This window comes from Prunus dulcis, chromosome 6 (assembly GCF_902201215.1).
Source record: "Prunus dulcis chromosome 6, ALMONDv2, whole genome shotgun sequence".
Taxonomy (NCBI): Eukaryota; Viridiplantae; Streptophyta; class Magnoliopsida; order Rosales; family Rosaceae; genus Prunus; species Prunus dulcis.
The window spans coordinates 21,895,825-21,910,391 of NC_047655.1; the positions used below are offsets into that span (position 1 = coordinate 21,895,825).

Below are 14,567 nucleotides of genomic sequence, written 5' to 3' on the forward strand. Positions count from 1 at the left end.
GGATTTATTAATTTACCGACGTTGATTGTTCAATTTAAACGGCGGTTTTTTGGTTCGGACCGCCGTTGGTTTTAAAAATTTATTCTATAAATTTGTCGCTTTCATTCATTTTCGCGGTTAAAATTTAGGGTTCCAAGTTCTTCCTCTCTCAGAGACACTGTCTCTCACATCTCAAAGACAATAATTTGGATGTCTTTCTCAGAGAGAAATTGAGCTTACTCGCATCAAATCTATGTCCACAAGAAGAAGCTTGTCAACTAGCCTTCTCACTTCCTTGATCAAGCCTGATAGGACACTTAGTGCTTCTGAATACTCCTTGCTTTCCATCAAAAGAGATGTAAGCCTGGCCTCCACTCGCTGTCGAAGGAAAGTTCGCTTCTCAGGGAAATCTGAAGATCAGATGTGCCTGATCCTCAGCTTGATTTTCTTTACTAAGAAGATCCGTCAGATTTGTGATAGCCTCTTCCTTTATCCGTAGAGCTTCAGAAGAAGAAGATGGGTTTCAAGAATGCGATAAAGAATAGAAATGGCTTCAGATGGCCTCTAAAGCATGAGCAATCTAATCAGTAGTTGCTGGGAGATATGATGAAGACATTGTCAATGCTTTTCTCGTCGTTTATATTAAGGTAGATTTATAATTACCGACGTAGATTATTTTGTTAAACGTCGTTAAGTTTAATACAACCGACGTGGATTTTATCAACTTCAAAAAAATTGTCTCTCTGATTGCAAATCTGTGTCATCTGTTAAGATTATGATGTGGAACAGAGTTCCATCTGATAAGATTTCGTAACCCTTGGGATCTCAGAAAAATCTGGTTATGTCGGCGGTTTTCTATATAAACCGTCGTGGTTATTTCAATTTTTGTCATTAAGTAGATCTACCGACGTAGGATAAGAAAATCAAAGAAAAAAATTGTAAACAAAAATTCTTATTAAGACGACGGTTTAAATTAAAGTTACGACGGATAAAATGAATAAATACGACGTTAAATATTTAAAGATAACGTCGTAGAACTATACGAGAATGACGTCGATATATTTATATTTTCCGCCGTTGTAAATTAATTTAATACGGCGATATTTTGTATTTTAAAGCCGTGGATTTGTTTGTAATTATAAGGCGTCTTATACGAAAACCTCGTCGTGTTATTTTATGAGTAAAAACGGCGGCTTTTATTGAAATCGTCGTCTTTACTTTCTACGCCGGTCGATTCATAACTTCTGCCGTCCTTTGTTGGCTTTGATTTTACACTGCTGAAATCTGTTTCAAATAGACGTCGGTTGTTTAATTAGGTATGTCGTTGTTTTTGAACAGCCATTTGAATCTCCATTTTTAGTTGTCTAAGGTGGTATAACACGACGGTTTTTTTAGAACCGTCGTCTTTTTAAAAACCACGACGGTTTTCACTTAGACCGTCGTTGTTTTATGGTCGTCTTTTTCACTTTTTGTAGTAGTGTTGAAGCTAAAAATAAGAGTTCTTGAATGTGGTTTCTTGGGTTGTTGGTATCAGATTTAAAAATAGAGAATGAGGTTGCTTGGGTGTTCATAAGTGACAAGAAAAAGGGTCTACTTCCAGCTATTGAAATAGTTGTGCCTACAGCTGAGCATAGAATGTGTGTGAGGCATCTTTATCACAACTTCAGAGGGCAATATTCTGGGCAGCTTTTAAAGAACATATTGTAGGCAACAACAAAGGCCACCACGATTCCATGGTATGAAGTAGAGATGGAGAACATGAAGGTGCAAGATAATGAAGCTTACAATTGGCACTTAAAATGGCCACCAAAGGATTAGAGTAGATCTCATTTTGATGAACACTGCAAGTGTGACATCTTATTGAACAATCTCTGTGAGACATTCAACTCTTGCATGATAGACGCAAGATAAAAGGCTATCTTAACATGCCTTGAAAGAATTAGAACTTATGTAATGTTGAGGATGTGTGAAAGAAAAATTGTTGGTAGGGTTTTGATACATCCTAATGGGCCTAGAATAGTGAAGATCATTGGGAATAACAAGAAGGAAGCACATCAATGTATTCCCATGCTAGCAAGTGAGAAGAAATACCAAGTGTCTCATATGTATGGGGGTGAGTTTGTTGTGGATCTAAGAGCAAAGACTTGCTTTTGTAGAAGATGGGATTTATGTGTGATCCCATGCTCACATGAAATTTCTTGCATTTTCCACAGACAAGAAAATGTGTATGACTATGCAGATGAGTGCTATAGCCAAACTACTTACCTCTCCTCATATGATCCAATGGTCCACCTTGTGCCATATCCATGGATTAATGGAAGAAGACAAATTTGTCTCTAATTAGACCTCTTCCTTACAAGACCCAGCTTGAAAGACCCAAGAAATCAAGAATCAAAGAGGCTTCTGAGGTTGAAGTACCTGCTCCAGTCCCTCCAAATCCTAGACCACCTAATTACATTCCACCCCTTGCAAAATTGAGAAGGGTTTTTATCAAAATCAGGTGATTCTATTTGTGGTTAGGAAGGACACAATAAAAAGGACACTTTAAACACAGAGGTGCTGCTAATTTTAGCAACCAATGGGTAACTGAGGTAGTTAAGGTAGCTTTATGTATTAGGGTTACTATGCATTATGTATTGACCTAACACCAAGTTTTTTTTCATTGCAGGACCAAACTAATGGGCCAAGCAAGCTTACAAGAGGCAGAGGAAGTAGAGGTGCAATAAGGGGTGGTGATAGAGGAAGGGGCAAACAACCTAACTCTTCATCAGTAAGTGTGACATCTTATTGACTGTTTTACAAGTTCATATTTTCAAATTATGTTCCTAAACTTTTGCTATATGTTGTTGAAGGTTGGAGATGGGAATGACAAGGGGAAAACACCAGTTGCTTCACAGCCCCTTTCAAACAAGGGAGATTCATCCTTCTCAACACCACCAAACATTGTGCAATCATCATCTCAGCCAGTTTTAAGACCACCAAACACTGGCCAATCTTCACCTCAGCCAGTTTCAAGCCAACGTAGAAGATTTAAACCTCCTGCAAAGAGGATTAGACCACCAAAAACTGGCCAATCTTCACCTCAGCTAGTTTCAAGCCATTGTATCATATTTAAATCTCCTACAAAGAGGGCTAGACCTTGGAGACTATGATTATGTTCCTAAATGCAAACAAAATTTAGCCAAACATCATGATGCATAATTGCTCGAGTTTTTGGTTAGGTTGGAGTTTTTGATGTGTAATTGCTTGAGTTTTTGGTTAGGTTGGAATTTGAAAGTAATGTTTTGAACAATTTGGTGTTTTGCTGGTTAGGTTTGATGTTTGGGTTAGGTTTTGGAACCATCTTTTGCTATCCAAGGCTAGACGTTGGATATTGGTTGGAAATTTGTATTTGTAGGGCATATTTTGAGCATGAACTCTGATTGAAATTTGGTTATGTATTTTGAGTATGCAATTGGAACTCATGTAAACTTTGAATTCAAGTTATGCAATTGTCAAATTATCTCTTAAGTAATGTTATTATACACTTACACATTACAATGGCACAAATGCACAAATGGCACAAATGTACCAAACTTTGGATTCAAGTTATGCAAATGGCACAAATGTACCCAACTTTGGATTCAAGTTATGCAATGACATAAATGTACCAAACTCATTACACATTTCACTATTTGATCATCAAATTCTCTAGAATTTTTTCAAACAAATTTAGGATCTTAATCATCATCATTGCAACCATGACACCAAGAACCCATGCCACAAACAGACCCATCCACATTAGTTTCCCTCTATGTCGATACACCATAATATTCTCATCCATCTTCATTTTCTGCCTTCCCAGTCTTCCAATTGTTGATTTCTATTCCTTGTTTTCTTGCTCAATTGCTCTAAGCTTATCTTTCAATCATTCACTATCTTCTTCTATTTGATTCAGTTCCTGCTCCACAACTCTAATTCTTCTTAGCAACTCAGGTAGAACTTCCTTTCCTTGTGGGTATATCTCTTAGTCCACCCACTCCTGCCTATGTTCTTCTGAAGAATTTTCCATATCCAGGGTTAGATCTAAAATTCATGGACCAAAAAACACAAAATTCCAGACAAATGACTTACCTAATTATTCTCACAAAGCCTCAAATCTTCCCAGGATTCGAATCTGTCCATGAAGTCCATCTTTTAATAGCTCCCCACAATCGCAAAGCTTCCATGTGTTACGGCTCCCTGAACTCTACGACATCTCCTTTCTCCTCTCCCTCTATAATTTTTTTTTTCGCCAGATGCCCTAATATTAATAGAAATTGCTAACATGGCATTATGGTTCAAGTTTAGCACCATGAATTTGAGAGGTTGCTGATATAGACATGCACCTGCTCAATCCAGCACTTGAAAAGACAAATATGCCCTTAAATTTAACGGAAAAGTTGACTGAGATGATGGAAAGGACAGTTTCTGAAACTGGAGACATAATTAAAGTACCGTCGTAATGATTTAGCAATATGAGGGACGAAAAGTAAAATTGGGCCTTAGTACATGGACTATTTCTACAGTTTTGCCTAAAAATTATTTATTTTTAATCATATTAAAATAAAAAATAAAAAATAAAAAGAACAAGGAAACAACTCTCCGTCTCTCTCCTCAGAGTCCTCCCCCTACCCCGACTTTTAGCCAGCCTACCTTAGACCCCAAGCCACCCAAAACAGCACCCCAGCCGCTCAAAACACTACCCACTCTCCACACACTCCAACACACAACCCCACTTTGTCGTCAATTTCATCGATGGTCGTGACTTCTCCGACATGGACGATCTTAATGGAAAGACTGTGGTGAGCAGGGAAGTGGCCAAGGCTACGTCGTGGCTGCCCCAAAATCCTGAGGTAATGGAGAATCCGGCTCTAAACACGGGCAAGTACTTGTTCCCAGAAATGGATCATTATTTGGATCTGGACTACGAGTCTGTAGAAGGAGAGAGGGATTTGAATGGGCCAGCGACCAGATCTGAACACAGCCCAACCCTCAAATCTCTCACCGACTGCATTTGCCATGGCCTTCCTCCAATCGGTTCTGCAACGTCGACGCCTTAAGGCTCTGGACCATCAACTGTACCATTTCTTCTGATGCCACCAAGCTCTTAAGATTTGATTTGCTTCAATTCCCGTATCTTCTCTCTGTCAACCTCAAATTTGTTTTTAAGGATTCATGTTTTTGTGGGTTCTGTGAATGAATTAATGATTGCCCTTTTATAAATAAGCTAAATTAAGCCCCAAGTTCTTACATTACTTCCCATTATGAATTAATGATGGCAAAATGGGATAAGCGGTTTATAGAGTTGGCTCCCTCAATTGTGAGAAAAACTTTCCTGGCACGGGGATGCCAGGGTAAGAAATTCACCTAAGTATCCCCATTCAATGAGCTCTTGAAAGCTGTCACCCACAAAAAATTGGGGAAAAAAACAATTGTCGCCTCTTGCTCCTTCATCCTTCCCCTCCGCGTACTCTGCAACTCAAACCCTTTTTTGTTTTTTGTTTTTTGTTTTCTGAAATCAAACCCCCTCTTTTTCTCACTCATCCCTCCCTCTCTTTCTCTCTATTTGCATCAGCCAAATCAGAGGTTGATAGAAAGAGAGGGAGATATTGGCCTCTAAATCTGAAGTCAGCCACCTCAAATTTGGAGGCTGGTAAGGTCGTCTCGCTCACTGTTGTTGGCCTGAGAGAGAGAGAGAGAGAGGTGAGGATGAGAGCCGACGAGAAGAGGGAGACGAAGCCAACAACGATGGAGCATGAAGTATGGATAGGGATGCAGAGGATGAATGATGGCGGTGTGGACTTTGTCGCCGACGTTTGTGGATGTGGCACGAAACATCGGTCTGGAAGAGAAGACTTAAATGTTTGTCTATCGAATTTTTTTTTTTTTTTGGGTGAGTGTCAAAGTGATGTTGCAGAGTAGGCAGAGGATGGAGGAGCAACATGCTTCAAATTTTTTTTTTTTTTAAACTCAAATTTTATTTGCCGACAGCTGTCAAAAGGTCATTGGGTCGGGATACTTAGGTAGATTACTTACCTGGCATCCCGTGCCAAGAAAGTTTTTCTCCTCAATTGCCGCACTCCTCTGCAGCATTTTTCGTTTTTGGTTTATGAGTATTCATGGTGAATGGAGGGAGGAGGAGGCGGCTGAAATGGGCCTGCAAATTTTCCCCTCCAATTGGTGGTTGGGTGGTTCTTTTGGAGGCGAGTATTCAACAAAACCAGAAAAACTGGAGAGAGGAGATGCAGCTAGGATGACCTCATTAAAACCTTGCCTTGAAAATCTCTAGTGGAGGAAAATTCGTTCCAGAAGAACACTAAATATCTTCTCTATTTTCTTTTTAATTTGACTTTTGATTAAATAATTATTTATTTTAATTCTTTTTTATTGTTTATGTTTTAATATTTTAAAAAAGAAAGAATTTGTTATTACTTTTTTTTACACGTCATTAAAAATGGGTTTCACTTTTGACACACCAACATTTAACAAATTAACTAACAGTTTACGGAAGGGGTAATTTGTAGGCTTTTCTCGAGTTAGAGTATGTACTGGTAAATGTTCCAAAAGTGAGTATGAATTTGACAATGACCTTATAGTTTGGGGGTCTTTTGTAGTTTATCCAATTAATTATTTGGTTGATATTTTTTTTCAAGAAAACTAATAATGAAAGAATTTTTGTTTTAAAATTTTTGTTTTAAACCATTGGACGCTGAATCATGTAAGGGTTTAAAATGTGTGTACAAATTTGTGGTTTTTTGTGTCTTTTGATTCTGACCGGGGTGGGCACTGATTTGGTCGAATCGATGAAATCGGTTTGGTTTGATTTTGTTTAAGAAAAAGTGAAACGGTTTAAAAGTCGAACCGAACCATATATGGTTTGATTTGATTTTGAACTTTTGGCAATCGGTCTAAACAAAATCGAATCGTTTATGTGTATATTTATTTATTTTAATTATATTTTACATGTGTAATATTCAAATTAGGTAATAAGTATATATGTGAATGCCTCTCATTGCCCTTTTATCTGTTGCAAGTTTGCAATTTTATGCATTTCCTATATATTCTCTGCACTTGCTCCCTATTGATTGTTTTTTTTTTTTTTTTCCCGGTTTAGTTAGCTGTAGAACATTTATATTGGCTTGATTGTTGTTCACAGTATGCAATAACAGAAAAGAAGGTTGAGCTACTGCGTGATGCACAAAATCAACTGAAATGTATACATGTTTTTGACTTAAAGAGCCAACTCAAATTAACCAATAAAGTATCAATAAAACAAGTTGTAGGCCTGCTTTGATTTAAGGTTCTTGCTTTTATATAGTTTGTTAATGGGATCCAACTTTGATTTAAACAGTGCGATATTAATTGGATTTATTTTCTTTTTGCTATAATGGATTGATTGAAACTGTGTGATATGAACTTGTGCATCTATACATTTTTTTTAATGGTTACAGATGTTTATTACTTTGCTTATCATCAGTTGATAAAAAACAATAGCTACTTATGTTTTAAAGATAGCTATGGCATTGCAAATTTTTCTGGTTGCGGTGTGAAACAAGCCCAAGTTCGGGATGCAGAGAGCAGCAAGGTTTATTTGTCTGCTCAGATCACTTTGGAAAACTCAGGTGGACTACTAATAGGTTACAAAAGCAACCAGGATAATGGAGAGGCCATCCACCTAAAACAGGTTGTTTGTACCATAACTGACCGAGCAACTAGCTAGGCTAGATCATTCGAGTGCCATGCTTTGAAAGGTCATCACCTTAGCCAAAGAAGCATCACCCCAAAAGCAAAGCAAGAGGAGTCCCACATCGGAAAACTACAAGAGATGGAGACTCCTCCTCACCTATAAAATAAGACTGCTCTTTCCTTAGAAGGGGATCCGGGTCTTAAATCCTGACCCCCAGGCCTTGGACTCTTTTCTGGACCTCAGGACTGAGCTGGGCTTCTCACTTGTTATCTTTATATTTTGGTCCAATCCCCCTGTACAAATGTAAACAAACATTATCATAATGAGAACACCCTTCTCTGTGGACGTAGCCCATCATTCGGGTGAACCACGTATATCTTGTCTTCTATATGTTTATCGTGCCCAAATCATCACACACTTGGTGAAGGTCCTCACCTTCATCCATCATCCATCACACCTCATCACTAAGTTGGACTCAACCTTGGCCTAACCATTTTGAGCATCAACAGTTTGGCGCCGTCTGTGGGAATTGACACAAAAAGCCTTTGTCGATCCTCCCCTTCTTCAGTGCCCTTCGGCACCCATACAATCATCGTCTCCCAAGTCACCGATCGGTAATACCTTGAAGCAATCAGGAGTCATCAAAATATCAACCGGCTGAAGACATATATTTGCTGAAGCCACCCACCAATCAGTCACTGTGTAGAGTTTGACTTTGGAGATTGCCCAATATTCTAATCCACAAAGAACATCATCTTGCGTTGCTTGCATGGCCAAGAAGCAGAACACTGTTCCAATTAATCTAAAGAATGCCCATGTGCATCCCCACTATGAGATAAGATTCCTATACTTATATTGAATTATTTCAACATAATTGTAAGCATGCAATATTTAAATAATTCATTGCACAATCCTATTCAACAATATTTGAATATTGCACATGAATAATGGGAGCTGTCCAGATTCGGTTACTTTGAAAAGTTCCAATTTGGCAGTTGCCCAATACTCCAATTCACCAAAAATATCGTGCATGACTTGCATGGAGTACCCATACTGAAGCCCACATGCCAATCCAAAGGGCAACCCACATGGATTTCCATGAGTTTGTGCTTAGGTGTTGTTCAACACCTGTCAATTGCTATTCAACAATTCCCGTACTGAAGCCACCATAAACCCATCTATCTGAAGACAAAATACGAGGACTAGATCGGCACCCAGTTTTCTAAGCTTATCTCCAATAATTTAGCTTCAGCCAATGCCTTTCAGAAGCCATATCAACCTTCGAATTCTGCCAAGTACCGTTCTGCAGTCCCAGATTGAAGCAAGATACCACACCCAACTCCAGATTATCTCATATTTGAAGACTCTCCGTACCAAAGCATCTGCACCCACAACAAATGACAGATACGAGCTCCGGGCCAGCTCGCTAATTCCTTGTCCCACCAGGAACGGCACCACTGATAAGAATTCCAGTAGGCCAACGACACCATTCTTACAGCTCTGTCAAACGACATCTACTTGGAAAATTTCTCAGGACACCCAAGGTGTGTCTTCATACAAAGTGGGAGGAAATATATTGACTAAAAAGTGCCGAGAGCTTGAGAACTTGCTGGACATGGTCCTCCTTCAACCCACTCAATCCATCGGCATAGCAATGCTCGAGCAACCACGAGGCTCGGCTGCACCACCACACCGATGCATGATCCCATCAAAAGAGAACAAAACTGAACCACAATTACCCATGGTACCTGACGGCACCCAGCCACTAAACTTATCAAGACACCCAATGGGAAGGCAAGTTGTCGACAACTTCACATAGTTATAAACTTGACTGTCAAAGTCCATGCTTAAACAAATGAGCGGCACCCAAGATGTTCAAAGCATAACAGTCGATCACTCACCTATGTTGAACGGTATCTACTATCTCTCAGTGGCTCACCGCCTACGGCAACCCCTCGTCTCTGTCACAATCTCTCTCGGGTCATCACAATGACCGTCAACGATCGGCAACCCAGCACTTTCTTTGTCTTGTCCACAGGGTACCGATCGGCGCTCAGAGAACATTCTCCTCAAGGCACCAAGATGCTAAAGACATTGTCCCATGCTTCGGTAACTACATAGATGCTGTTCGGTGGCTCCTTTTTCTCAAACTCACAAGGGGACTTGTTCCATTATCTGCTGAAGCTACAAATACGTCTACATGGCCACCAAGTGAATCACCCATGTGCCGAAGCTATACGGGGGGACTTGTCCCACTCATGGAAGATCAAACAACCTCACGGAGCCTCACCGAAAATATGGGACATCCTAAAACCATCTCAATACCTCCTGAACAGCAAGCTGATGACAGGGGGACTCTTAAATGACAAAACTTCTCTCTGCCAACATCTCACAAGACACCCAAGCCCACCAAACCGATTGTCGATCGGTAAGGCCGCCACGGAACGTGAAGGACAACCTAAAACCCAAACAACTGATCGGACCCGTACCAATCGACAAGCGACTACAGAACGAGAAGGAGAGCCCCCAAGTCGATGGCAGCCTCAAAGGCACTAGACCTTCCGAAATCGATCGGCAATGCCCCTGCCGAACATAAAGTTTGACGTCACCTCCGCGAACAACCAAATCGATTTGCAACGCCTTTGCCGATTGGAAGGTTTGTGTCACCTCCGTGAGGACCATCTCCAACGATCGGCAACCCACCCTGTACGACCACACCAAACTGTGATGTCACACCGGCCGTTCGGCAGCACCATGCTGAAGAACAATGAGGCCACCAAATTTTTATTTATTTATTTATTTATTTTTTTCTTTCCAAATCACCCTTGCCGAACGGCAAGGGTTGTGTAGAAGCTATGGAGGTCCTCGAGAATGTCTAGCCCTTTTTCCAAATGAGCTTGCTGAAACTCTTTTGTAAACCAAAGCTGTGAGCTAAAGTGGCGGAAGGAAAGAGGACAATCTCATCTCGTCTTAAAGGCTCACAAAGGCCCAGCTCTTTTGCCGAAGGTCTGTGACTAGCACCCTTCTCCCTTCCTATCGGATTGTTGCCAAAAGTACCACCACCGTTCAGGCTTTCAAAATTTCTCAATACACCCTTGCCGAACGGCAAGGGTTGACCCGAAGCAAGTAAGGCCTCACATATATTCCAAACAAGAGCCTAACAGCAGATTTCTAACCCCAGCCTCACGAAAACCACGCTTCCTGAAGATACACGGCTCCTGTCAAATACTCAATGAAGCCTCCCTTTTAAAAGACCTTGCCGAACCCTAGCAACTCACCTTGGTCCTTGCCAAAGCCCATGCTAGCCCAAATCCACAAAGTCTTGAATCAGCCCTTCACCAAGCCCTTGTGCTCACGGAAGAACCACGACCAAATTTGAGAGGGCCTAGACCCCGGATCCGACGCCATGGATACTTGCAGAACGGGAGGCACACCAAAATCCCTCCGCAAAACCCTTGCAGAAACTAGGAGCACACGGCACCTACTCTTCCAAAAAACCACCCTACCGAGGACCCTTGCGAATTCCTAAACCCGAAAGACCAAAAGGCCCAGCCCTGAAGTTCAACCCTGCCGAACTGCAAGGACAGTGCTCCACCTCATGGAGTCAACAAGTTTTCGACCACCAAAGCTTGTCCTCGCGCCAACCTCACGATCTCAAAGATGCCGAAGTCGGAAGACATGAACGAAGGCTGCGATATGCATTTCTTTCCTTCAGCACCCTCGTGCCCAGCCACACTGTCTTGTGACATACAAGCTTCATGTCTCCTTCGGCATCCTCTATGCCTTCAGCACCCTCGTGCCTAGGCACATTGCCTTGCGACATGTAAGCTTTGTGACCTTTCGGCATCCCCTTTGCCTTCGGCACCCCCATGCCTAGCTCTATTGTCTTGCAACATGCAAGTCTTATGCCTTCGGCACCCTCGTGCCTAGGCACATTGTAAGAACCCAAAACAAAATATCAAAAAAAGAAAGAAATATCTAGAAAGGTAAGGAAAATATCTTTTAGCAAAATGACCAAATTGCCCTCGCATATTTTAATGGGGAAAATTTGACTTTTTGATCGAGAAAGAATTTGGGAATTTCGCTTACGCCATTGCGTAGAGCGCGGCGAAAGGAGTTCGTAGACACGGAGTAGACCCGAATCGGAGCCGTAACGAAGAAGTTATGGTCTAAAAACCGCGAAGGGCAAAATGGTAATTTGGCCAAAAAGTCAGATTTTATACCCCTCTCTCTTCTCCCCGTCACTTTCTCTCTCCTCCCTCTCTCTCCTTCGCGCGATTTGGGGTCGTGCGACCCTTCGCCTTCCAAGGGACGGCCCGGCCACCACAGGCCGAGCCGATCTCCGCCGTTGGTACCTACGGGTCCACCTTCGTGTCGCCGTCACAACCTGACCGATCTCAACCCCGGGGCCGCCCTGAGTTGGCCGGAAAACCATGTTTTCCGACGGAGGTTCCTGCAAAGCCACCCGAACTTCCAGCTCGAAATTCTCCTTCGTTTCTCCACCAAATCGATCGAGTAAGGTATGGTTTCTCATCTATTTTTCGTGCTCTAGCTGATGGGTATATGGGCTTCGATCGATTTTAGCGATAAGAGGTTCGATTTTCGACTTGAAGTTTGGCCGAAACTTCGGCCCTTCGAAACTACGGTTTCTGGTCACTTTTTTGGGGTGGTCCAAGAACAAAAGTGACTCCAAATGGGGTGTTTTACCTAGGGTAGGAGTTTGGAGTCTTGGTTCCAAGATTTTTCGGCCACCCGGTATCGCTTTGGACACCCAAAGCTGCCCGCGCGTGCTGGAGCGCGTGGGCGAGGGAATGATATAATTATGTGCAGATTTGTGACCCTCGTGTCGTCACGAGCGTGTGGAATTTCGCGGATCTCGATTCGGAGTCCGTTTGAGCCCCGAACGGATTTTTCATATCGCGCGATCCGTGAGTGCTGTGTCGTTAAATAGTCGGATCGAGCTGAATTTCGGATATGTCGGTCTACGTGATTTCAGGATCGTGTAGGATTCGACGGATTGCGAATCGGAGTCCCGGATACTCCGGAATCGCGAACCCTGGGGCTAGGGTTAGGGTTTTAAGAGATAACGCGATTTTGGCCGATCCGACCGTCCGATTCGGACCAAATTCGCAGAATATGGTTCCCGCTGTATGAGAAACCTTCAGGGAAGCCCAGATTGGCCATCGGAGGCCGTGGACCCGTGGGGTCCCGGGTCGGCCGGTCGGATAGCTTATCGCTTCACTAAGCGTCGGGTCTTCCAAATCTGGCCTAAGAGTCTAAAAAGCTAAGGTGGGCATAGGAGTAACCTGAAACGAGTGAACGTATTTCTAGGAGCCGGGGGCAGGGTGTTTAGTTGAAATTCTTTTTATTCAGCAGTTTATTAATTTAATCTTTATGGATAATCAGGCATCAGAGGTACAGCCGATCAGCATGAGGAAGCTTCAAAGGGTCAAATTAGCTTGGACCATCTGTGAGTGGACCTTCTTTCATAAATCAGATTTCATGAATGACTTGATGTGCTTTTATATGAATTGATGTGCTTTTATATAAAATAGATTTTATAAATGATTTTATATAAATGAGTTTTATATTTGAGTTTATTTGAGTAAGTTTCTTCATTCAGTCTTTGAGTAAGTTTTAATACGATTTTGAATATGAGCAGTACAGTAATAATTCTATAAGTCGGTGCTGCTTATTTACCAGTTACAGAAACAGAGTTTGAGTTTTGAATCAGTTAAGACCGCAGCACGACTTGAGTTTTACAGTTATTATTCAGATATTTCTTTTTACAAGGACTTTATTTTAAAACCACCTCGTACCCGTTTTTCTTTATGGGGATTACCCAGAGTCGGACCGATGTCTACGGACATCCAGTCTGATTATAGTTCAGTCAGCGCACTTGACTTGCCTCACGAGTTTCGGGGACGCTCGGACCGTGAGTGCCAGGATTTGCGGCTCGGCGGACTTGGTGTCCCGAGACCTGCCAGGATTGCGGCTCGGCTGACTTTATGTCCCCGAGACCTGCCAGGATTGCGGATCAGGCTGACTACGGTCCCCTGCATCCTACCAGAGCGACTCGAGTTGACTTGGTGTCATCGAGGAATCTGCCGGCGGGACAGGCTGATCATAGTCCCCTGATTTCTCCAGTTTGCGGCTCGGGTAAGTCTGTGTGACGCCCGAGCCCTGCCAGGGAATTGACGGAAATGACAGGGGTACATACCGGTGGTATTTTCAAAGGATTCTGAGTTTCTTTATTAAATGTTGATTTTCAGCTATTATAAATCAGTTTTTCTGATTTTTCAGATATAGATCCCTTTATATTTGTTCAGTTATGAAAGATCTGAGTACAGAGTTTTTATACGCCTTGGATTTCAGTACTTTTATGAAAGCTTTGAATTCAGTGGTTTGTATGAAACTTTCAAGTTTGAATATGACTGATATAGAATGCCTTGAATTGACTACGCGTGATATAATAAGTAAGTATTCAGTTTTATTTAGCTAAATTTATTTTACCATGGGGGATATTATGTTTATGAGAATTGTTTTGAAGAACATTATTGTTGCTTTGGTCCACTCACATTTTCAACCTATTTTTCGCCCCCAGGCCGTAGAAGGACGCGGGATCCACCACCGGGCCAATCATAGTTTCCGCGCCAAGGTAAAGTTTTGCAGAATCCTTGCAACCTTGAAAACCCTAGAAAATGCTCTGATATCATGTTGAACATAAGGAACTGAGGTTGGAATATGTTTGTTGACTTAGTCTGGCTGTTGGTAGGGTTTCTGAGATTGTTTGACAGGTGAAAAGTTTTGGGGTTGGTCAAAATACAGGGGAGACTCTGCCGAATTTTCGGCAGAAGTCTAAGGAAAATTTAAAGAAAAA

At 41.8% G+C, this 14,567-nt stretch overlaps 1 long non-coding RNA gene across 1 annotated transcript; it reads left to right on the forward strand.

Annotated features, from left to right (window-relative positions):
* Window positions 1-12,170: 12,170 nt before the first annotated feature.
* Window positions 12,171-14,326, forward strand: LOC117630784. The gene is made up of 3 exons (XR_004586253.1): window positions 12,171-12,207; window positions 13,094-13,157; window positions 14,292-14,326. It is a non-coding gene; the product is annotated as an uncharacterized LOC117630784 (long non-coding RNA).
* The last annotated feature ends 241 nt before the right edge of the window (window positions 14,327-14,567 follow it).